Genomic DNA, 23543 nt, shown 5'->3' with positions numbered 1-23543 from the left:
TCTTTTTTTCCCCTCTGTTTTTCTTTTGTATTCTCTTTTGAAAATTTTAATAAACATAATTTTAAAAAAAACAGAAACTTGTTAGTTTTCACTTCCGTTTTCAATTAAGTGAACTCAAAGTATGGTTAACCTTAAATGTGGTTTAGGCAAATAAGCAAGGATAATAAACCATGGCTTTGGGCTTAATGCTAAAGTGCGGTTAAGCAAAAGTAGAAGCAAAAGTTTCCAAAATCCTCCTCATAAGGGGAGGAATGAGCAAACCAAAGGCTCAATGAGGCTTGTTTCTGCAACAATAAACCATCATTCACCAATTATATGCCCACTCAAATGCTTTGATCTTCAGAACTGGCACTTTTACAAGAGCCACATAATGTTTGTTAAACACTTACAATGAACCAGCGCTTCAGTGTAGGTAGGTTTCTTTGTTGCACTGTTTTCCGTGCCTGGTAAAAACTATTTTTGTCTAGGCAAGCCTACCCAGACATGTAAATTTAACCAGTATTTTAATATGTAACATTATTTTATAGTGTATATTTGTTAACACTGCTGTTTTTATTTATATTTTGGGGAAAGAGTTGTTCAACCTGTTTTAAAACATCTGATTTTATCAGTGATTTTAATTTATCACATACGTAAACCACTTAAGAGATTTTGATGCTCTTAAATAAGTAAATGCCAAAAAGTATCAGAGAGGGAGACGAACAGTGCAGATCAGAGCTTTCCAAACTGTGTGTCGCAAAACATTAGTGTGTTGACTGCAGTGTGTTGGTGTTTTCAAGCGAATGCTCCCCACACTCCTCCCAGAGCTGGAAAGGGGTTAGTTTAACCTCCGGCTTGCAAGTAAAACTGAATTTCTGTGTCGCAAAATGATGCATGTCTAAAAAGCATGTCACCAACATGAAAAATTTGGAAAGCTCTGGTGTAGATAGTAATGCTTCTAAGCCATAGTTTATTGTTTCTTATTATTGTCACAATTAGTTTATTAATTCCCTTCTAAACCACTGTTTCTCGGCAATTTACACATACATTAATTAAAAAGTTAAAACACAGTAACAGCAAATAAATTTAAAACAAGACTAAAACCCTGACAAGTGGACCTTCATGGGTAAAGACCCAGCCCAATCAGCTGGGAAAGACTGAATGAACAAAAGTGTTGTGAACTGTTTCTGGAAAGAGTTAGTGCAGAGTGGGCTTCTGAGATCTTTAGAATTTGCAGGAGAAACTCTCCTACAGACCGCAGCAATTTACTGGGTTTATAAGAGATAAAGCGGTTTCTCAAGTAACCTGGCCTTGACTTACAGGGGGAATTATAAGACTATGTTAGCACCAATACCCTCAACCTGGTAGCAAATTGGCAGCCAGTGCAAATTCTGAAAGTAAGGAATTATATGCCCAGTGGTAGCTTACACCCACAAGCAACCTAACCACCATGTTCTGCACCACTTGCAGCCTCCAAACCAACCCCACATAGAGAGCATGAGGTTACTGGTGCACAAACAACTATGATCAAGTTATCCTGATCCAGAAAGGACTGCAACTGTCTTGCCAAAATAAGAAAAAAAAGGCACTCCTAGGACTCAGCTATAGAGCTGCTATGCAGCTGCAAAATAAAACATTTTAAGTGTGTTTTAAGTGCAATATACAATGTGACACTAGATAGTGAGCCTAATGGAAAATTCAACATATTTTTAAAAACACTTTTTTAAAAAAGCATTTTCAGAACTGTTTTTATATGTGTGTAGATTCCACCCTAGTCACTAAGGACACCTGTACAGTGGTATCTCGGGTTAAGAATTTAATTTGTTCTGGAGGTCCGTTCTTAACCTGAAACTGTTCTTAACCTGAGGTACCACTTTAGCTAATGGGGCCTCCCACTGTTCTCATCCTGAAGCAAAGTTCTTAACCCAAGGTACTATTTCTGGGTTAGCAGAGTCTGTAATGTGAAGCGTCTGTAACCTGAGGTACCACTGTACCTCCAGTGATAGAACTGGATCAAGGAGCATCCCCCAAACCACACACCTACAGTACTCCTTCAGGGAGAATCCAAACTCATTTAGCATTATGTCCAAAAGGGACAGTGAAGAGTCATGAGTCCCCACTGAATCATGTAGCTCATTGGAGTAAAACAATGATAAAATTGGAGCTCTAAGATGCTCGGAGGAAGGGTGGGAGAAAATGTAACTATTCAATAATGCCCAAGACTGGTTCCAGCAATGTCATCACAACCATTTCCTTCCTCCACTTGTATGTCCAAGAAGAGCTCAGTCATCAAGAATGATTACATTCTGCTGGAATTGCCAAATGAGTCTTCAGTGTTAATCCAAACAGCACTGAAAGCTTACATATGTTCACAAGAATACAAAGAATGGCAACGTTGATTGGCTATAGCGGTTACAGAAATCCTATGACTGAAGAAGAGGCATTAGGAAAGAAGGAAAGAGGAAGAAGGAGTTTGACAGCTGAAAGTGTAGGAGGTTGCATCAAGGCCTAGGAATGGCCTGAAAGATTGGTACAGAAGACATGTATTTGCAAAAAGAAATGGAAGTAGATAAGAAGGCACTAAGTGAAACAGGCAGAAGAGAAAGGAGGAAGAGGAGTGTAAAATCATGGAAAAATTGCAGCAATAGAGAAAATTAAGCAATTTAAATGGGCTAACTGTGAATAAATTGGTAAGTAATTGCACTCCAGCACAATCCTTTTGGGCTTCAGCCTACACTGAAAAAGTCAACTCTCACTTATTACAATTATTTTTTTAAGCCAAACACAGGCAAGGGAACACAGTGAATTTTATATTACATGTTTTAGGTTTATGTGCTCCTCCCCAAGTGCCCGTAAATATTAGCCTGACCGTGAAAAGCAATGCATCAACAAAACTACCGAAAAATTTATTAGAGTGGAAATGGGAGTGGGGAAGAATTCGCAGAACACTGACACTAATCTTGGAAAAATTAATAGGGTTTCACACCAATGCGTATGACTAGTAAAATTCCCCATCTCAAAGGCATTGGGTGGCTGTGTGTCTCATTTCCTGTTTTCCCTCCACATAGTACAGCAAGCAGTCTGATCAAAATTAAGTTTTATTTTCTCTGGTTTTGTACACACACACAAAGAAAAAAGGAGGGAAATTCTAAATTTGTGCAGCATAAATGTTGTTAATATGGAACCATACAAAATTCTAAAATATTCAAACATTATTCAGATGAACTGAATTGAATGCTACAGTAGAAATCTCAGCTCCAAGGAAGGTAGTACAAAATATTTTCTCGCTCACCAAGCCACTTGTTTTCCATCTATTTCTTTAACACACACACAAGCACACAAGAAAAATATTCTTTTCTCCCAACCCCCTCTTCTCCTGTGTCTGGGTCAAAAACAAGGCATGAGAAATTAATTTCTGCCTCTTAAAACAAAACAGACCTTCCTGCAATAAGGAAGGGAAGAAGGGCATTAATAAACATCAATATAGAGGTAGAGAATGTGAAATAACGCAGAGCATTTTCTGCAGCAATAAACACAGCATATGGGAGTTAGTACTTACTCTTCTGCATTTTAATATTCAGCAGCATGAATAAATGTACACCAGTATTAAATGCCTCAGGACAACTTAGACCAAACTGGTACCCAGTCCAGCATTTTAGCTCTAATATTGGCCAGCCACCTGTGAATGTCCATTTATGTCATTCACAAACATGGCCTGATGGAAGCAGCCATTCTGGATTGTTTACATCTTGCATCTGATAATCAGGAGTGTACTGCCCCTGAATATGCCATTTTTCATTATTTTGGCTACTAGTTTCCATGAAGCCATTCAATCCTCTTTAAAAGGACCATTAGACAGAGTGTTGGACTATGATCTGAGAGGCCAGGGTTCGAATTCCCCATCCAACCATGAAGTTCAATGGGTGACCTTGGGCCAGTCACTGCCTCTTAGCCTAACACACCTTACAGGGCTGTTGTGAAGATAAAATGGGTAGTGGAGAATCATGTACACTGACTTGAGCTCCTTGGAGGAAAATATGGTACATAAATGGCAATAAGAACATAAGAAGAGCCTGTTTATCAGGCCAATGGCCAGTCTAGCCCAGCATCTGTTCTCACAGTAGCCAACCAGATGCCTGTCAAAAGCTCACAAGCAGGATTCAGGCACAAGAGCGCTCTCCCCTGTTGTGGTTTCCAGCAACTGGTATTCAGAAGCATTGCCATCATTGATTTGTCTATCTAGGTTAGTGGTCATCACTGTCTCTAACAGAAGCGATGCAGTTTCATTTTTTCTTCTTCAATCTATTTCAGAAACATGTCCCTTTTCTCAATCAATCCAAAATCCACTTACCCAGAAGCAACATTGAACTCAATGGGACTTCCCTCTCTGCAGATATGCATAGGATTGCACTTTCAAATGTTTTATTTAAAGCATGAACAGGTGGACCTGCCCACATAGGATGCCACGCTGTTATACCCTTTAAGATAAAAAATAAAACATGCAAAACTGACCAAAGACTGTAAGACTAATCAAATCTGCATCAACTAAGACTTGGGAAACTAAACCCAAAGCAAACCATGGGGCTACTGTCCTTAACTACAACACCACCCTGAAATCTATTTTTAGGATGCAAGTACACTTTAGACTTTTTCAAAATAAATAAATTTAAAAGATAAACTAAACTTTCCCATTCAAGGAGGAACGGAAAGCTTTTGCTGCTTACGATGTGCAGGCTTAAACCTCATCCAATTTTATTTTTCTCAAAAATGTCTGAGAACCACCAACATTACAATTTGCATGTAAAACGTCAAATGATGTCTGTCTCTGAACAGTTAGGCAGAACTAGTAGCTTCCAAAAAGGATTATCCGCTGTCTGTTTTGCCTGCCCTTTTTCCCTGTAGCGATTAGAACTGTAATCTTTCCATTATTTACTTTTAATAGCTTGAGACATTGATTCACTCTTAATCCCTCTGTCTGTCTCTCTCTCATGCAAAGTTGGAAGCAAATGCGTATACAACCCGGTGCTGTATAATTCTCTCACGCAAATCTCCCAGAAGACCACAGCAGTTTAGCAAAGGCTCAGGAACTATCCAATCCTGGGTAATGGCATTTATAAGCTTCTTTACATAATATTCTGTGCGTTTAGCTAATTTTATTTGAACTGCAATTAACATTAAACTGTGTTAGCTGGATTGATCTTCCCTACAAATATAAGGAATAAGTATGCCAACAAAGTATAAATCCTTTATTTTTATTGTGTTTTGAAAAATGTGGCCAACACAATACTTTCGCAACCTCGAGAATTTATCTGCAACTTAAGACAACTGTACAGTCATACCTCAGCTTACAGATGCTTCAGGTTGCGTTTTTTTGGGTTACGGACCCGCCGAAACCCAGAAGTACCAGAACGGGTTACTTTCGGGTTTCGGTGGTCGCACATGTGCAGAAGCGCTAAATCGCACGTGTGCCGATGCGGCACTGCAGGTTGCGAAGACTGCGGGTTGCAACGTGCCTCCCGCACAGATCACATTTGCAACCCGAGGGTCCACTGTATTCTCTAAAAGTGTGTGTACACACACACACACACACACACACACACACACACAGAGTTTTTTAAAAGAGGCCCCATGGAACATGTGTACTCTGTATCTACAGGGCCTCTTTTAAAGGACTCGCCCTGTATATCTGCCTGCAGCAAAAAATACATGAACAGCTAATGTTTCATGAGCAGGTGTCAATGTTACAGGAATGTTTACTGGAAACTGTGGAAAGGAAGTTTTCCGATAAATGACCTGTGACCAACAAGTGACTATTCACTGACAGATACACAAATAAAGGCCTCATGCATATAAGGCTTTACTATGTGTTAACAAATTGCAGATCTGCACGGAGCCCATGTGGGAAGTTGTAATGCCCTTGGGAATTTGCACTTGGCTGTGGCAGTGCCCAAACTATTTGTTTCTTTTCAACCTAATCTTCATCTTCATTTGCAAGGAAGACAAATGTCAGAGGAGTCCCATTTTTTAACACAAGGATTTCATATTCAAGATCATCATACCGTCAACCATTTTCTTTTCAATTTCCATCTCAGACTCAACAATAACAAATTTGCCAACTGAAACCAGTACTTCAGTGACTGCTTCAGCATCTGTGTTTTCTTTCAGGATAATCATATTTCCTATGAGGGCATCCTCCCCTGTGTTCATTTTTAAATATGTGAAATATCCATTTACACTTTGTGTTCAACACTGCCTTCAACATTTCTACATTTCTACATTTGTACTGTCACCCTGTGAGGCAAAGTAAGAAGCCTTTGGCTCCAGAGGTGAAGTTTTGGATTTGTAAATGAGTCCACCTGTTCAGCCTGGCTCATCAGTCTGGGCCTCTCCCTCCTTGACCCATCTGAGTGGAAACTGGTAGGAACTTGTATATACTTCAAGAAAAAGAGTGGGGGCTGTTAGAGAAAAATCAATACTTGAGAGAGGAGTAGAAAAATTCTAAGTTGTATGTAAAATGTCGTCTTGAAAAGCTGCTTACCAGATGGAAATTTGGAAAGTTTTCTTTAAGATTGTAAAGAGCACGTTCAGTATATATGAAAATGAAAAATGGGTCTGTAGGTTGACATTTTAATGGAATTACCCTCCTGTTGTTTTCAGTGGGTAGTATGTGAAAGGGTTTGCATGTAATGCTGGAAAGTAACGCAAGTTTGGCAGCTGCAGAAACCTAAACAAGGTTTTCCACAAGTTAAATGTCAGTGGAAAGTAGCATGCAAGGGGCAGATTGGACAACACTACTAAAGACCACCATATCCAATCAGCAAATACTAACGTATTATATATACCGTTTTTTTCCATGTATAAGACTAGGTTTTTTTACCCAAAAAATTGATTTAAAATTAGGGCTCGTCTTATACATGGGTAGTGCTGAGAGGTGTTTTCTTAATTTGGAGTTCAAAAAATAGGGGGAATCTTATACCTGGGGGCATCTTATACGCGGAAATATACAAGATATATATATATATATATGTATTAAAAAACCTACAACGTGTATATTGCCTTTCTATCTTTAAATAAATACAGCCTTCCCAAGGCAGGTAATAAATCTCCGTTAACTTTTTTCTCCTTGGATGCTTAACTTACATAAATCTCTGATACAAAACTGTCCCGTGCTGCCCACTTCTGCATAGTAGAAAGAAGTGTGGCCCATCTCGTTTCACCACCCGAGGTGAAATAGGAAGGTGTCGCCAACACCAAAGCCTCACTTTCCAGGGTATGCAGGCTGAGACCCTATCTGCCCGCAGGCTGCCTGGCAGGAGGGTGCATGCTCTGGTTCTCTCCCGCTTGGACTACTGCAATGCGCTCTACGTGGGGCTACCTTTGAAGGTGACTTGGAAACTACAACTAATCCAGAATGCGGCAGCTAGACTGGTGACTGGGAGCGGCTGCCGAGACCTCATAACACCAGTCTTGAAAGACCTACATTGGCTCCCAGTATGTTTCTGAGCACAATTCAAAGTATTGGTGCTGACCTTTAAAGCCCTAAATGAAGGAGCGTCTCCACCCCCATTGTTCTGCCCGGACACTGAGGTCTAGCGCCAAGGGCCTTCTGGCGGTTCCCTCGCTGTGAGAAGCCAAGTTACAGGGAACCAGGCAGAGGGCCTTCTCGGTAGTGGTACCCGCCATGTGAAACGCCCTCCCACCAGATGTCAAAGAGAACAACAACTACCAGACTTTTAGAAGACATCTGAAGGCAGCCCTCTTTAGGGAAGCTTTTAATGTTTGATGTATTACGGTATTTTAATATTTTGTTGGAAGCCGCCCAGAGTGGCTGGGGATGATTTTTTATTATTATTATTATTATTATTATTATTATTATTATTATTGCAAGACTTTGAAGTGAAGCTGCTGCCAAACGACTCCAGGGATTCCACCGTCCAAGGCAGCTGCTTCAGGCTGCCTCATGGGAGGGCCAGCCCTGGAAGGAAGCTGCAGAACCACTTTACAGTCCACCGGAAGTTTGTATTTTTAAAGGAGGTGTTCCTTTACATACGCCAGTGAGAAGTAGATAGGTGCACAGATAGGCAATGCTAGTATTATCAGAACTGTCAGTCACCAGAAGGAGAACCCCTCCCACAGACGCAGAGCCAGCTCCATGACATCAAAGATGTTTTCTCTGTGTGTTCAAAGAATGCCCAAAGGGACCTCTAGAGACAGCTGTGGCTTCAGGTTTCTTTTCCCATGCTTTTTTTTTTAGTTTAACATCTGCTTAACGGTCCATTAAGGAAACAACTATTGTTCACCGTCAATTAGCAGGCTATAAGAGAACACTCTCACTGTCCTTTATGCAGCAGCATTTTCATTGCAAAGGACATTATTATGGCTCCGGACATTCCAGAAGAGTGTCAGTCAACAATGAGGAGTCTGAGACTAAGCCGCTGTCCAGTTCAAGGACAGAGGAAAATAGATTTTGTAGAATTTACACTTAAAAAAAAAGAAACCTACCACATTACTAATTCTTAAAGGCGGACCAAAAGCAACAGGTTGATCCACACTACAAAATGACAACTCAGTATTTGAGCGCAAAGGAACAAGAATAATTTTAGTTTTAAAACCCTTTTTTTAAAAAAAAAAACATTTTATTGGTGATGCCCTAATAGTAATCAGACTGGAAGTAATGGGGATAATTTTCAGCATTTGTGGCTTTGGCATAATAATTCAATGGGAGATATTACAATCAGCAATGTGAAACAGCTGTGTGGCAACAGCTGAAGGCAGAAGTTGACTGCATTTTGATTTCGGCAGCTAGGATCTCAGAAAACAATTGAAACTATACTTTTTGTAGCACAGTGGGCAAAAGTGAGAAGGGAACATTTCTTTATTTTTGTTCTCTTGTGAAGCACCCGAGCTAAAAATCAGCTACTGAAGTTAACCACAGCAAATAAAGAACCAGAATATACCGTGTGATTCTGGAATTGTCTTTGTCACAAAAAGGCCATAGATGTGTTCTAAAAATAAGTTCCAAAAATGAACATTGACACTGATTTGTTACGGCATTTAGTGCATCTGCCCTTGGTATTAATGAGCAATTCTATAGTTAGTCACTTATCCAGAGCAATTCCTAGTTGCAGCAACTATTTTGTAACTGTTCTAGGTGGACTGAGGGGGGAAGGTGTGAAGTGGTAAAACATTTTGAAGTAATCTGCATTTAAAAGGGGGGGAAAGATTCTGGGGTTGCAATCCTAAACACATTTACTAGGCCACTCAACACAGTTACTGTAGATTTACTCCAGAACATAAATACACAGGACTGCAATAAAAGCTGCTCAAGAGCTGTCCAGAGTTCCCTGGAAAGAGGAACTGATTGCCAAAGCCACAAATCCTGTGAGGGGAATATGAAATACGGGTCTCCTTGGGTGGCTTTAAAAGGTGGCTTTCACTGAGGGCTCAAACATGCTTCTGCTTATCCCACGCCTAGAAAGCACAGTCTGAGAGGGTTTCCCAGGGGCAAACTTGCTCTTTAGCACTAAACCTGAGCAAACGACTGGAAAAACCAATTGGCGTATGGTTTGATTCAGCGCTAAAGAGTGTTTTTTTTCCCCGGCAGGAAAGCGGCAAGACAAGCAGAAGTCTGGATGAGCCCAAAATCTTTTTTTTTAAATAATATTTTTATTATTTTTAGCATACAAATTTTTTTAAGACATACCACACAAATTATTATACATATGTCCTTGTTTGGACTTCCCTCAGCATCTCTGATAGCCTTCCGTCTTGATTATTTCTCCTGCAATTCTTAACTTAATATTGCCTTTACCTTTTCTAACAAATCATTTCTCCCTTTCCATTTTTACAATATTTCTTAAATTACTCCTCACAGAACTTTTTGTGGTCCTACAAACATAATCTGATCATCACAAATACTTTTCAGATACTCAGTATACCCAAAATCTTGAAGCATGATGAGGCTATTAGTGGCAAGGCTGCCGCCCATTCTCCTGACCCTGGCGCTATTTAGATACGCTCCGCCACTGACAGGAGTCTCCTCACAGCACGCTTAACAAACTACAGTTGCCAGGATGCTTTGGGGAAGCCATGACTGTTTAAAGTGGTACAATGCTGCTTTAAATGTATAGTGCAGAAAGGGCCTTGCTCTTTATTTTTTAATTTCTTCCTCATTAACTCCCTACCGCCATTGCTAAGCGACATCTCAAAGAAGGCGTCTTGCCCTCCTTCCACCATTGCTAAGCAACACCTCATGGGAGTAACTGTCAGTTCCAACTGCCAACTTGAGGGAGTAACTGTCAGTTCCAACCAGGGTGGATTTGATTTAAATCACGATTTAAATCACTAGTCAGTAAGACTTGATTTAAATCATTATTTTTGTTACAGAAAGACTCATTCTTGCTGGTATAATCTTAATATTTACAACCAGATGAAGGTATCATTTTTGGAATAATACATTTTCAGAGTAGTTTTTACAGTTATATCACAAATTACTGATTTGGTTATACTATGAGAAATAGACAGATAATTATGAAATTATTGTGAGGTTTAATAAGTTAACTGTTTATATTTGCACAACTTTTCTGCTGTACTTTATTGGAACGAGAAAAATAATCATTAGTAACAATTTAAACAATTTATTTAACTAAAATAATAACATTATAGCATATCTTATCCTGGTCTGTGACCATAATAAAGTTCATTCATTATAGCATATGTATCCATGTTAACTGATGTGGTTAAATGATTTTTTTTAAAAAAAAAAAAAACCTACTGAGTTTTAGCACACATGAAAAACTTAAATCCTTATTTCCTGATGAATAGCCTTTGGACTATAACGTAACTTAAATAGAAAACTATCTTTAGAAAGATTTTTCCTCCAAAAGCATTTTATTTTAAAAATCCAATTTAAATCAAAAGAATCTGATTTAAATAAAAAAAATCCATTTTTTTAAATTCTTTTTTTTAAAAAAAATCATTGATTTTTATCCACCCTGGTTCCAACTGCCAACTTGAGGGAGTAACTGTCAACCAGCCGTGAGGGAAGAGGACTTGGAAGGAAACGGATGGTTACTCAGATCGTGTCAAGAGTTGAAGGGGGATTTACATGGCAAACATTTCATTTGGCTGCTCTCTCATGGCAGGAGCACCACTTCAGAATTAACTCTTTTTAAATGGGTTTGCACCAGCAAAAGTAAACCTCACCATACTCTGGTTCACTTTGTATTCACAATGTAGTTGATGTTAAAAAATAATAATTAAGTGCTTTATAATAAATGATTAGGTGCTGCACAGAACATTAAAAGATGTTCCTGCCCAATTCCACAGACATGATACAAAAAAGGTGGGGAAGAATGGGCAGGGAAGAGAAAAGCAAGTAAATGTGAAGCAGATATGGGGAAATTGTCCCAAAGGAACCTTAAAATAACAAAAAGCCACACGGGAAGTCAAGTATTTGCAAACATTGTAAGCTGGCTGGGAATAGCTCACCTAAGTAGGCCTCTTTTCAATGGCTACATGCATGTGGTTTCCCTTAAGTTGTATATGCAGTTAACAGGGGAGACGTGAAAAAGCTGTTTTAAAATGTATTCTATATTATAGCCAAAGTAGGTTTTATATTTAAATTAAAAGCACAGATAAAGTGTGCTTAAGAGACTATTGCGAGAACAGTTTAAATCTGCTTTGCCCTGCACACAGGAGGCCCCATTAGCTAAAGTGATGCTTCAGGTTAAGAACAGTTTCAGGTTAAGAACGGACCTCCGGAATGAATTAAGTGCTTAACCCGAGATACCACTGTACTTCCTTTAGTGGTGAGGAGTCTTCCACTTCCACTGTACTGTTCTACCGTTATAATTTTAAAGTCATATGTAGTAGTTTAACATTCTGTTTTTTGTTTTATGAAGATCCCCTTTACAATAAAGACATTTTCAAGTAAAGCAGCAGAGCACAGAAACCTGGCCTAGAGCAATTCCAATTCTAGGTAACTGTGATGTCAAATTCTACCACAGAGAGCAAAAGGAGTTCACAGAACTATGAATTAAGCCTCGTATGTCCCTTGGCAGCTGTGTTTCCTTGACGCCTCTGAGTATTAAACAGTCTGCTCCAAAGGGTGAGTGTTCATTACATTCTAAGGTGACTCAAAATTACATCACTCTCATAACCAATTTTAATGCAAAACTCAAGACTGCACTTTAGGGCTTCTTGTAACATTTCTAATACTATGATTTCGCGTCACAAAATCAGTACAGAGAACATACAACCCTCTCCAAAACAAACACACACACAATTTAATCAGGAGAGAATAATGATCAAAACAGTTTTGTATCTTGTTGAGCATTACCAGTGTGCTGTGATTTGGGCAAGAATGTAAGAAAAGCTATACTGGATCAGGTCAAAACCCAGCATCCTGTTCTCACAGTGAAGAACCAAATGCCCATGGGAAGCATGCAAACAGGACCTGAGTGGAACAGCATTCTCCCCACTTGTGATTTCTGGTATTCAGAGGTATAATGCTTCCCAACAGTGGAGGACAGAAAATAGCCATCATTGTTGTAGTCACTGATAGTCTTACCCTCTATGACCTTGCCTAATCTCTCTTAAAGCTATCCAAGTTAATGGCAATCACAACATCTTCTGGGAATGAATTCCAGCATTTAACTGTGCAGCGTGTGGGAAAAGCACTTTATTTTGGCTGCCATGAATATACTAACATTCAGTACTGTATTTGATGGCACCCGTTTCTACGATTACAAGAGAGGAAGAGAAATGCCTCCGTATCCAATTTTTCTATGCCAAGCATAATCTTATACAACTCTATCATGTCCCCTTTACTCACCTTCCTTCCCCAGACTAAAAGCTGTTAATGCAGTAACCTTTCTTTATAGGAGAATTGCTCCAATCCCTTGATCATTTTGGTTGATCTTCTCTGAACTTCTGCTAGAGGTAAGAAATGTACCAGAAATGTGCACAGTATTTCCAGGATGGTGTTCAAAACTCACCAAAGATTTGTATAACCGCATTATGATATTGACAGTTTCATTTTCATTCCTGTGACTAGTGATTCCTAACTCGGAATTCACATTTTCCACAGCTGCCACACCCTAGGTTGACATCTTCATCAATCTATCTGCTAGAACTAATTTTCTATGTGCCTGGAACTTTCTTCATGTCAAAGAACAATCATGTGAGACACACTTGCAGTTCTACTTCAGTGAGAACTGGGTCTTGCAGGAAGGAATGTGTAAATGTTTGTTATAAACATCTGCAATGTTTATTATTACTAGTGAATTTTTATAGAAACATCTATGTACGTAGTGCTTTACAAAGAACACAGCTGACATCTTCCTCCTCCAAAGGGACTTTGCACCCTAAGTATTTCAAATAGGCATTCAGATAATCTTTATTATCACACCCTGCATAATGTGGAATAACTCAGTGTTCGCCAAGACCTCAGTCACGTAGCAACATGGACTCGTATTTTATTTCTATTCAGATATCCACCCTGCTTCGTAAAGCACAAGTAGGAAACCTTAGTCACAGGGGCCAAAGGTGGCTGCCCAGACCCTCCCCAAGCCACAATCTTTACTGGCTCTGTTCCAGGCCCTCCTTTTAAGTGATTCTGCCAGGGTAGAGGTGGGAATGTGTCCTGGCACTGTGATAATACCTCAGTTGCCTGGATGGATGGATGGATGGAAAGATTTTGTGGGTGTGTAGAAAGCCAACCTGTTTGTGACTAGAATGTAGCCTACTATACAAAGGCGAGTGTCATATATTTTGAATCTGGCCCTGCCCAGAACTAGCATATGGTCCCTGAAAGGTCTCCCATGCAGGAATGCAGCAGTCAGGCTGCAAAAGGTTCGCCATCCCTGTCATAAACCATGCTCTCAAATATCTTTTCAATTAAAAATCAAGAACAGTAGAACTCAGCAAAACCAAAATAAAGGAAATGCACACTAAGTTAAGACCATCAACTTGGCCACAAAAAGACCCATTTCCAGAACAATTATCTGCCTTCCCCTGGTCTGCAAAACAAGAATATTTTAACCACCTACAGCCTGGGAGAGAGTTTGATTAACATAATTCTGTGGCTAGGGAAACTTTTAAGTTCCTTCCTGTGGGTAACACCACTTGGCTGGGGAAAAAACATGAAACAGGAGAGTCACATATTTCCCGAGTTTTTTCTCCCTTTGCATAAAAGTAGCTGCTGGGGTGACTTAACCCTTTCCCTAACACCATTTTCTATATGTAAATCAAGCCCTTTAGTTGGGACAGCCTTTTATTGCATAATTTTGTTGTTGTTTAGTCGTTTAGTCATGTCCGACTCATAAGGCATTGTTTCCAGGCCTTTGACCATTTTGGTTGCCCTCCTCTGGACACATTCCAGTTTGTCAGTGTCCTTCTTGAACTGTGGTGCCCAGAACTGGACACAGTACTCCAGGTGAGGTCTGACCAGAGCAGAATACAGTGGCACTATTACTTCCCTTGATCTAGATGCTATACTCCTATTGATGCAGCCCAGAATTGCATTGGCTTTTTTAGCTGCCGCGTCACACTGTTGGCTCATGTCAAGTTTGTGGTCAACCAAGACTCCTAGATCCTATTCACATGTACTGTTCTCAAGCCAGGTGTCACCCATCTTGTATTTGTGTCTCTCATTTTTTTTGCCCAAGTGCAATACTTTACATTTCTCCCTGTTAAAATTCATCTTGTTTGTTTTGGCCCAGTTCTCTAATCTGTCAAGGTCGTTTTGAAGTGTGATCCTGTCCTCTGGGGTGTTAGCCACCCCTCCCAGTTTGGTGTCATCTGCAAATTTGATCAGGATGCCCTTGAGTCCATCATCCAAGTCGTTGATAAAGATGTTGAATAAGACCGGGCCCAAGACAGAACCCTGTGGCACCCCACTAGTCACTCTTCTCCAGGATGAAGAGGAACCATTGATGAGCACCCTTTGGGTTCGGTCAGTCAGCCAGTTACAAATCCACTGGGTGGTAGCATAGTCAAGACCGCATTTTACCAGCTTCTTTACAAGAATATCATGGGGCACCTTGTCAAATGCCTTGCTGAAATCAAGGTAGGCTACATCCACTGCCTCCCACAGTTTGGTCAAACTCATGCTGGTAGATTCAAGAACACTATCCAACCATCTCATCCTCTGTCGTCCCCTTCTCCTTGTGCCATCAATCTTTCCCAACATCAGGGTCTTTTCCAGGGAGTCTTCTCTTCTCATGAGGTGGCCAAAGTATTGGAGCCTCAGCTTCACGATCTGTCCTTCCAGTGAGCACTCAGGGCTGATTTCCTTAAGAATGGATAGGTTTGATCTTCTTGCAGTCCATGGGACTCTCAAGAGTCTCCTCCAGCACCATAATTCAAAAGCATCAATTCTTTGGCGATCAGCCTTCTTTATGGTCCAGCTCTCACTTCCATACATCACTACTGGGAAAACCATAGCTTTAACTATATGGACCTTTGTTGGCAAGGTGATGTCTCTGCTTTTTAAGATGCTGTCTAGGTTTGTCATTGCTTAATTAAATTGCCTCATTTGGTCTGACCCCTTGGAAGTTACACCAAACCTTCTGTGCTAAAATAGTAAAGTTTAAAACATGGCAGGAACCCACAAAACAGCAGGGAATTAAAATGTCCAGGCATCAAGCACTGGCCATTAGAAGTCTTTTCGTCTTAATAGGGAGAGAAAACAAAGGGTGGAAAGGTTTGTGGTGCTTCTGGAAAATGTTCAGCCTCTAGCAGATTGGCAGCTGCCCATTTGGCAGCAAGAGTTAATGAGGAAGGAATCTATTTGAATTCAATTATATTGTATACCTAAATTGCTTTTTAAATATGTTACTCGCCTTGAAGCTTTGGAATAAAAAAAAAAGGTAGGAAGGAATGAAAATATAAACCAGCTAGCAGTCTGTCAGCATGTTGCTAATGCAGCAGCGCATGTGAAGAGGAAAACTTGGCATACCAATGTCATTGAGTAACACTGCCCAATAAGCAACACATGCTTACTGATTCCAACACATCAGCAGGCTGGCACATTTAAAACACTTTCCCACCCTTATTATTCTAGTTAACTCCCATTCCCTACAAATAAGCACGTATATAAGCCTGGATAGTTCAGTCGGCTAGAGAATGGTAGAGAATGATAACACCAAGGTTGCAGGTTCAATAGCTGTATGGTGCAGCTGCACATTCCTGCACTGCAGGAGGTTGGACTAGATGATCCTCAGGTCCCTTCCAACTCTATGATTCTATGATTCTATATTATACCAGCAACCATGCCACATTTAATCATAGAATAACAGAATTGCTCCCTTCTTACATCAGTTTATTTTGCTATCACCAGGCTGGGCATCGCTTTCCTTTTGGGTGAAGACAGAGGCAAAGTGGGTGTTTGTCACCCAATAGCATTTCTCCATCTTCTCCACGCAGAGGACCTACCACTTGTTTCTTCTTCCTCTTGCTTCGAACACAGAAAACTTTTAAAATTATTTTTAACCTCTCTTGCAAGCCTGAGCTCATTCTGAGCTTTAGCCCACCTGGCATTCACCCTCCAAATGTTTACTACTCGTGTACACGCCTCCTTTCTTCCATTTCTTACACATGCCCTTCTTAACTCTCAGCTCATCTGTAAGCTCCTTATGCAGCCACACCAGTTTCTTTAAACAATCGTCTTCCAAAGCAACTACTCTATTCCAAACTTAAAAATGGAAAGTGTAATGCTGGTGGTCAACAAAAGAGGTTTAAAGACAAATCTTTAAAAATGTAGTATAACTGTAGTATAACACTGACAACTGGAGAACAGCCTTTACCAAAGGTGTCATGGGCATTGAAGACACTCGAACTCAGGACACAAGGGAGAAACGTGCTAAGAGGAAGGCATGCTTGGCAAATCCACACCGTGATCAGCTCCCTCCCAGAAACCAATGTCCCCACTGTGGAAGGACATGTGGATCCAGAATTCGCCTCCACAGTCACTTACGGACTCATTGTTAAAACCATGTTTATGGAAGACAATCTTACTCGGCTACGAGTGATTGCCAAAGAAGAAAGAAGAAAGAAGAGATGCCTCAACCTTTTCTTTCTTGTTGGAATTGTCTGCCTTTGTGCCTTTGATCGCTGACCCATTCATCTAGGACTCCCTTCTCTTGAGTATTTCTGACCCAGTAGTGCCTTAAGCTTTCTGAAATCAGCCTTAGCTTGATTTACTTAGTGCATAAATCCTCAGAATAATTGAACATCCTGTCAATTTGTAGGTAAATATTAGGGAGACAGAATCAAGTCTCCACTGTTTTCCAAATTTATCCTCACAACAACCCTTTGATGTAGGGTAATGATTTACTCAGTATTGCCCAGCAAGTTTCATGCATAAGCAGCTATTTGAACCCATGCATTCCCCTCCCATGTTCAGCAGCCTGCACTCTCAACCAAATTGCCAGTGTTGCACTAGTAAAAAGAAGGAGTAAGGAATCTGCAGGAAATAACAATGGCATGTGGGGTAGAACTTCATGTCTTCCTATCTTTAACACCAGAGGTAGTTGGCTGCCTGAGTCTGAATAGTCATTCAGCATAGCAGAAAAGGCAAATCAAATTCAAAACAGTGTTTTCTATTTTAACACTCTTTCACAGTTTATTAGAAAGCACTGCCAATTTAAAAATGGAAAGCATATGATTGATTCATTGCAGAAGGCCCATTTTTCAACATTAAGAACTGGAACCAGCAATTCTGCACATAAAATCCTACTAAAGTGAGCGGAATTTGATCAAGGATAACTGGCTCATTGATTGATTGATAGTATGCTATGATGTGAGATGTTTATTTCCCAAATTCAGATCTCAAATTTAAGCTGCCCCAGGCAAGAAGGTTTATCTAGACAGATAATGCTTTGGTACAAAACAAGTGAGATGAGCGCACAACCCTAGAGTCTGTCAAGACTGGCCCGTACGGGCAGGGGTACCTTTACCTTTACAAAACAACATTGATAAGAGTTTAATATTCAGTTGTATTTTATTGCACAGAAATGTGGCAGGAATGTGCAACCTATTAAAGAGAAGGGTGCATTTATCATGTGTTTGAGGAGCTCATCTACACAAAAGCAATAACTTACAGAAATCTATATTGTGTGAAAAGGTCCTCACCTTAAAAGTTCCCTAGCAGTACCTCTTTTTATATATATACTAAAAAAAGGTTCAGAGACTAAGGACAGAAGTGTGCGATCCAGTAACAGTTTTCCAATAACAGTTTCCCAAGAAAGAAACACATGCTTATCATATGTGGTATGAAAACCAACCACATGTCTAATCTTTTCTCCTTTGAAAAATTACAAGTGGCAAACAGCAGATGTCCTGGGTCGCATTGATTAATGTTTTGAAGGGAACAGCCACAATTTGTTTATGTAGGTTCCTTACAAAACCAGTATCAGAAATTTCAAAACACAATACTTTGAAATAACCCTAAGTTTGCTTTAAAATGAGAACTCCAAATGCATTCTTCCATGTCATCTTCCTTTAGCAGATAAATAAAGATAAACAGAAGCTCAAAACGTGGCATATTCAATGCACAAAAATTGTGAATACTGAAATAATGTCTTATTATTTGGGTCATGATTTAGCCTGCATTTTAAAAGAGAAATAGAGTTTAGAATGTCAATTCATATTCCTTTATTAAGCCACTTCACTCACAGCATTTTAAAGGTTTACTTCTAAAAAAATGCAATTTGTGAATTAGGCAAATGTACTAATGTATGGCACAGGTACACCTAGAGAGCCAGCATTAGCGGCACCAATCTTTCAACAATTCACTCAGTACATTACTGTGTGGTATGGCAATTATTCTGCATTCCATCTCTGTGCCAAAGAGGAGCATTAGGATCAAGAATCACAGTGATATAGCTTCCAGATTCCGGTGCACCAGGAATGGGGTCTCTCCCATTACTGCAAGAGAGAAACAGACTGAGATAATCAGATGATGATAAGGGGATTTCATTATCTGCATTCCTCTTCGGTTGGAAGACGAACCAGGCTCTGACCCGCAGTGTGGTATGGCACTCACTTCCCCATGGAATGCGAGGGTAGGCAAAGGTACTGGGTGCACGGAGCACTCCGGCTGCCACGAACCCCCCCCATCCCGTTCCTGGAAACACAGGTTATGCTGTTAATTGGATTTTAATTTGAGAAAACTACAGGCATATGCCAGAGACGATGAGATAAGAAACTGCGAAAACAACCCAGCTACAAGGATGTGAAAGGTTTGGATTGAGAGCCGATTCCATTTGGTGAAAGAGACAATGCGGAGAGGGGAGCCCACGTTTGCTTACTTAAGGTTTCTCTCTACATTTCTGATACAGCAACCCCACCCCACCCCAGAATGGAAGTTTTATTTTTAAATATCTGCACAAGTGAGGATGGACGACATTGGAATATAATATGGAATTTAACAAAATTGAAACTGTGTGTGAGAGAAAAAGGAACTGAGGGGGAACCAGGGAAGAAAGGCTATGCTTTGAAAATATAGCGCAAAATGCACCCTAACCTCCATTATCCACAAAGGAATCTGTTTGAGATAAGGATAAATGGCCATAAATCAGTGGCAGGGAGGAAAGGAGTCTACCAGTTGCAAGAATAGAAGCTTTTGGATTAACTATCTGCAGTCTGGATACAGACCGTTCTTTCTAGGCTGGAAAAATGGCAAAGATGGCTTGTTTACTAGAAACTGAATCACGGGACAAAGCGATGCAGTGACTTTTGAAAACTCTGAGATAACAATTTCTCCCAAGACATGACTGGAACCATCAACAGTTGCAGGAATAAAGGATACAACACCATATATGGATGGAAAGACATCGTGGGGGTAAATGTCACACACAGGAAAGAATAACGATTGCAGCTAAAGTTCCTCACTTGAAACTTTATAAATTACCTATTATACCAACACGAATTGAAATCACAAGATTGTAACTGTTATATAAGGGATATTTATATCTGAATGGAAAGGAATGAAAATTATTAAAATTTTGGAACGCAGGAAAAATGTAGAAGAATGAACTCTAGCATGCGAGGGGGCCAGTTTAATTAAACTTTATAATTTGACATTTGAATAATTGCCATTAATAATTGTATCAATTGGATAAAATTGGTATTGTTATAATGAGGCTGTTATTGGAGCAATATACTATAGTGATATGGAAGCCAATAACAGCATATCCTATCAAAATATCTAGCAAAAACCTTCACTTACTAGTACAAGCAAAATACTATAAAAGTGTACTGGAGCAAAATACTATAAGTGTCCTGGAGCAACTATTACAGCTTTTCAGATATGCACCATGGAAAACTAAGCAATCTATCATCTGACAAAAAGTGCAGTTGAGAAAATCCATATGTGCAACATGATGGGATCCAGAGAAACATACTATTTCCAGTTTTCAAAAAAATCCTGTAGCATCTGGATTTCTCTTATGAAGTTATTTGCTATTACACAGGAGTTTTTAATTGAAAATGTATGCTTATATAGTTCTTTATGACACAGCGGGCACTGTTTTCAATTCCTGGCATTCATCTGTGAGAACTGGGTACTAAAGTGGAAAACATGCATCTGGGTGTCATACATTTTCTGTGTATATGGAATTTAAATGCTAACTATTCAAGCCACAAATCAAGTGTATTTAAAAGTTGGATGGATCTGAAGGACTGCAGCGTTTTTGCAACTGGTATCTTCATGAGGGTCAAGGTAATCTGTATTCCAGTTTAATTCTAGTGCTGCTTTTGTTTCTTATAATGTATTTTAACATATTTCAATCCGTTACCCCCGAGGATGTGGACAGGCTGCTTGGACGCGTGAAACCAACCACCTGTCTCCTTGATCCTTGCCCATCCTGGCTAATAAAAGCAAGCCAGGAAGGGCTGGGCGATGGGCTCTGCGGGGTGGTGAATGCTTCCCTCTGTGAGGGAACATTCCCAGATCCGCTGAAAGAGGCGGTCATTAAACCGCTTCTTAAAAAACCATCTTTAGACCCGGCCAGTATGGCCAACTATCGCCCAGTCTCAAATCTTCCATTCTTGGGCAAGGTGATTGAGCGCGTGGTTGCTGAACAACTCCAGGCACGCCTGGAGGATGCAGACCATTTAGATCCCTTCCAATCAGGATTCAGGCCTCATCATGGGACTGAAACTGCCTTGGTCGCGCTGGTTGATGATCTCCGGCGGGCTAGGGACAAAGGTGAGAGTTGTTTCCTAGTTCTGCTGGATCTCTCAGCGGCCTTTGATACAATCGACCATAACATCCTTCTGGGCCGTCTAGAGGGGCTGGGAGCTGGGGGCACTGTTATACAGTGGTTTCGCTCCTTCCTCCTGGGCCGTGTTCAGAAAGTGGTGGTGGGGGATGAGTGTTCAGACCCCTGGGCTCTCACTTGTGGGGTGCCTCAGGGTTCTGTCCTCTCCCCCATGCTTTTCAACATCTACATGCAGCCGCTGGGAGAGATCATCAGGGGGTTTGGGCTGGGTGTTCATCAGTATGCGGATGATACCCAGCTCTACCTCTCTTTCAAATCAGAACCAATGAAGGCGGTGACGGTCCTGTGTGAGTGTCTGGAAGCGGTTGGAGGATGGATGGCGGCTAACAGATTGAGATTGAATCCTGACAAGACAGAAGTACTGTTTCTGGGGGACAGGAGGCGGGCAGGTGTGGAGGATTTCCTGGTCCTGAACGGGGTAACTGTGCCCCTGAAGGACCAGGTGCGCAGCCTGGGAGTCATTTTGGACTCACAGCTGTCCATGGAGGCACAGGTTAAATCCGTGTCCAGGGCAGCTGTGTACCAGTCTCCATCTGGTACGCAGGCTGAGACCCTATCTGCCTGCGGACTGCCTCACCAGAGTGGTGCATGCTCTGGTTATCTCCCGCTTGGACTACTGCAATGCGCTCTACGTGGGGCTACCTTTGAAGGTGACCCGGAAACTACAACTAATCCAGAACGCAGCAGCCAGACTGGTGACTGGGAGCGGCCGCCGAGACCATATAACACCGGTCTTGAAAGACCTACATTGGCTCCCAGTACATTTCCGAGCACAACTCAAAGTGTTGGTGCTGACCTTTAAAGCCCTAAACGGCCTCGGTCCAGTATACCTGAAGGAGCGTCTCCACCCCCATCATTCTACCCGGACACTGAGGTCCAGCACCGAGGGCCTTCTGGCGGTTCCCTCACTGCGAGAAGCCAAGTTACAGGGAACCAGGCAGAGGGCCTTCTCGGTAGTGGCGCCCTCCCTGTGGAACGCCCTCCCACCAGATGTCAAAGAGAACAACAACTACCAGACTTTTAGAAGACATCTGAAGGCAGCCCTGTTTAGGGATGCTTTTAATGTTTGATGTATCACAGTATTTTAATATTCTTTTGGAAGCCGCCCAGAGTGGCTGGGGAAGCCCAGCCAGATGGGCGGGGTATAAATAATAAATTATTATTATTATTATTATTATTATTATTATTATTATTATTATTATGATCGGCAAGTCCTAGGCTCTGTGGTTTAACCCACAGCGCCACCAATTCCTGGTCTGAGGAAAACGTGGTGTATTAACAACAACAACGGAAATGGAATTCTGCACATGCTAAAATGCACTATTATTATTTTGAATGATACAATACAGAGTTCCAGGGTCTAAGCCCCTCCAAGGTGTGGCTCAGCCTGTGGGATGTTGGCTTATGTGTTTATGTTTGGGTTTTTATCTTTTATAGTACTGAAATCTGAATTACGCGATCTTGAGGAACCTGTGACTGAAAGGTAGGGTATAAATCTTCAAACTCAATGGCAACGGTATGGAGGATGCATAAAGGGCTACTCATTCTTAGTCTAAAACAAGAAACCAAACCGTACTGTCTTTTCACACACCTATTAGAAACACAAGAGAAGGGTATGCTAGAATCTTGTCAACATGCTCATTTTCCATGGGCCGGGGTTAGCTAGTCTCTTGAGGGAGCAATATGCAGTCTTTGCAGTCTGAAGCTGTATGTAGTCCAAGCCAAGGTGGAAACAACTGTTATATGTCTCCTCCAATGTTTATTTCACTTGTTTAATTAAATAGTGCTAACCATGTGCAGGGTGTTTTACAATTTGTATGAATATAAATGCCTGCCCCAAGAAACTTACAGTCCAAAATTGTAAACAGGAGTGGCAAGACAGGGGAAGTGGACAGGATAAACCTTTTGGGGAGGGGAAAGAATATATGTCAACAATTAAAAACTTTAATTAACCTGAATATACTCATCTTTTTACCTTTTGTCACATGAAGAAATAAGAATAAGGAACTTTTTTTCTTTCATACAGTGCCTAATATGTTAAATGCATAACATTATTAAACATTATTATTACTACTATAGTAAGCACATAGCAATTTCACATGTCAAAGTAATAATAAATATAGCCCTGCAAATAAATTTACAAAAGATGCTTACCTACAACCCTTTTTCTAGCCTACCTGCTAACTTTATACATTCCAAGCAGCCACTGTCAGCTAAGGGATGGTTGAAAGAAAAATAAATACAGTGTTCCCTTCCTTGTTGCCTGAAGGCAATGCT

The 23543-nt window shown here is 40.6% G+C and overlaps 1 protein-coding gene and 1 long non-coding RNA gene across 6 annotated transcripts in view; one reads left to right on the top strand and one right to left on the bottom strand.

Annotated features, from left to right (window-relative positions):
* EDN3 (endothelin 3) overlaps nt 1-23543 on the bottom strand; it is a 41068-nt gene that overhangs the window by 10002 nt on the left and 7523 nt on the right. The window lies entirely within an intron of this gene.
* Nucleotides 9224-14296, top strand: LOC128416522 (uncharacterized). 3 transcript variants are annotated; one of them, XR_008331230.1, is made up of 3 exons: nt 9224-9360; nt 11883-12088; nt 12864-14296. It is a non-coding gene; the product is annotated as an uncharacterized LOC128416522 (long non-coding RNA). The 3 variants fall into 3 exon arrangements; XR_008331229.1 differs by lacking the exon at nt 9224-9360 and adding an exon at nt 9937-10414; XR_008331228.1 differs by lacking the exon at nt 9224-9360 and adding an exon at nt 10962-11173.

This window comes from Podarcis raffonei, chromosome 6 (genome assembly GCF_027172205.1).
Source record: "Podarcis raffonei isolate rPodRaf1 chromosome 6, rPodRaf1.pri, whole genome shotgun sequence".
NCBI classification, from domain to species: Eukaryota; Metazoa; Chordata; class Lepidosauria; order Squamata; family Lacertidae; genus Podarcis; species Podarcis raffonei.
The sequence above is the reverse complement of the archived record's forward strand: the minus strand, read 5'-3'. Positions and strand labels throughout refer to the sequence as shown.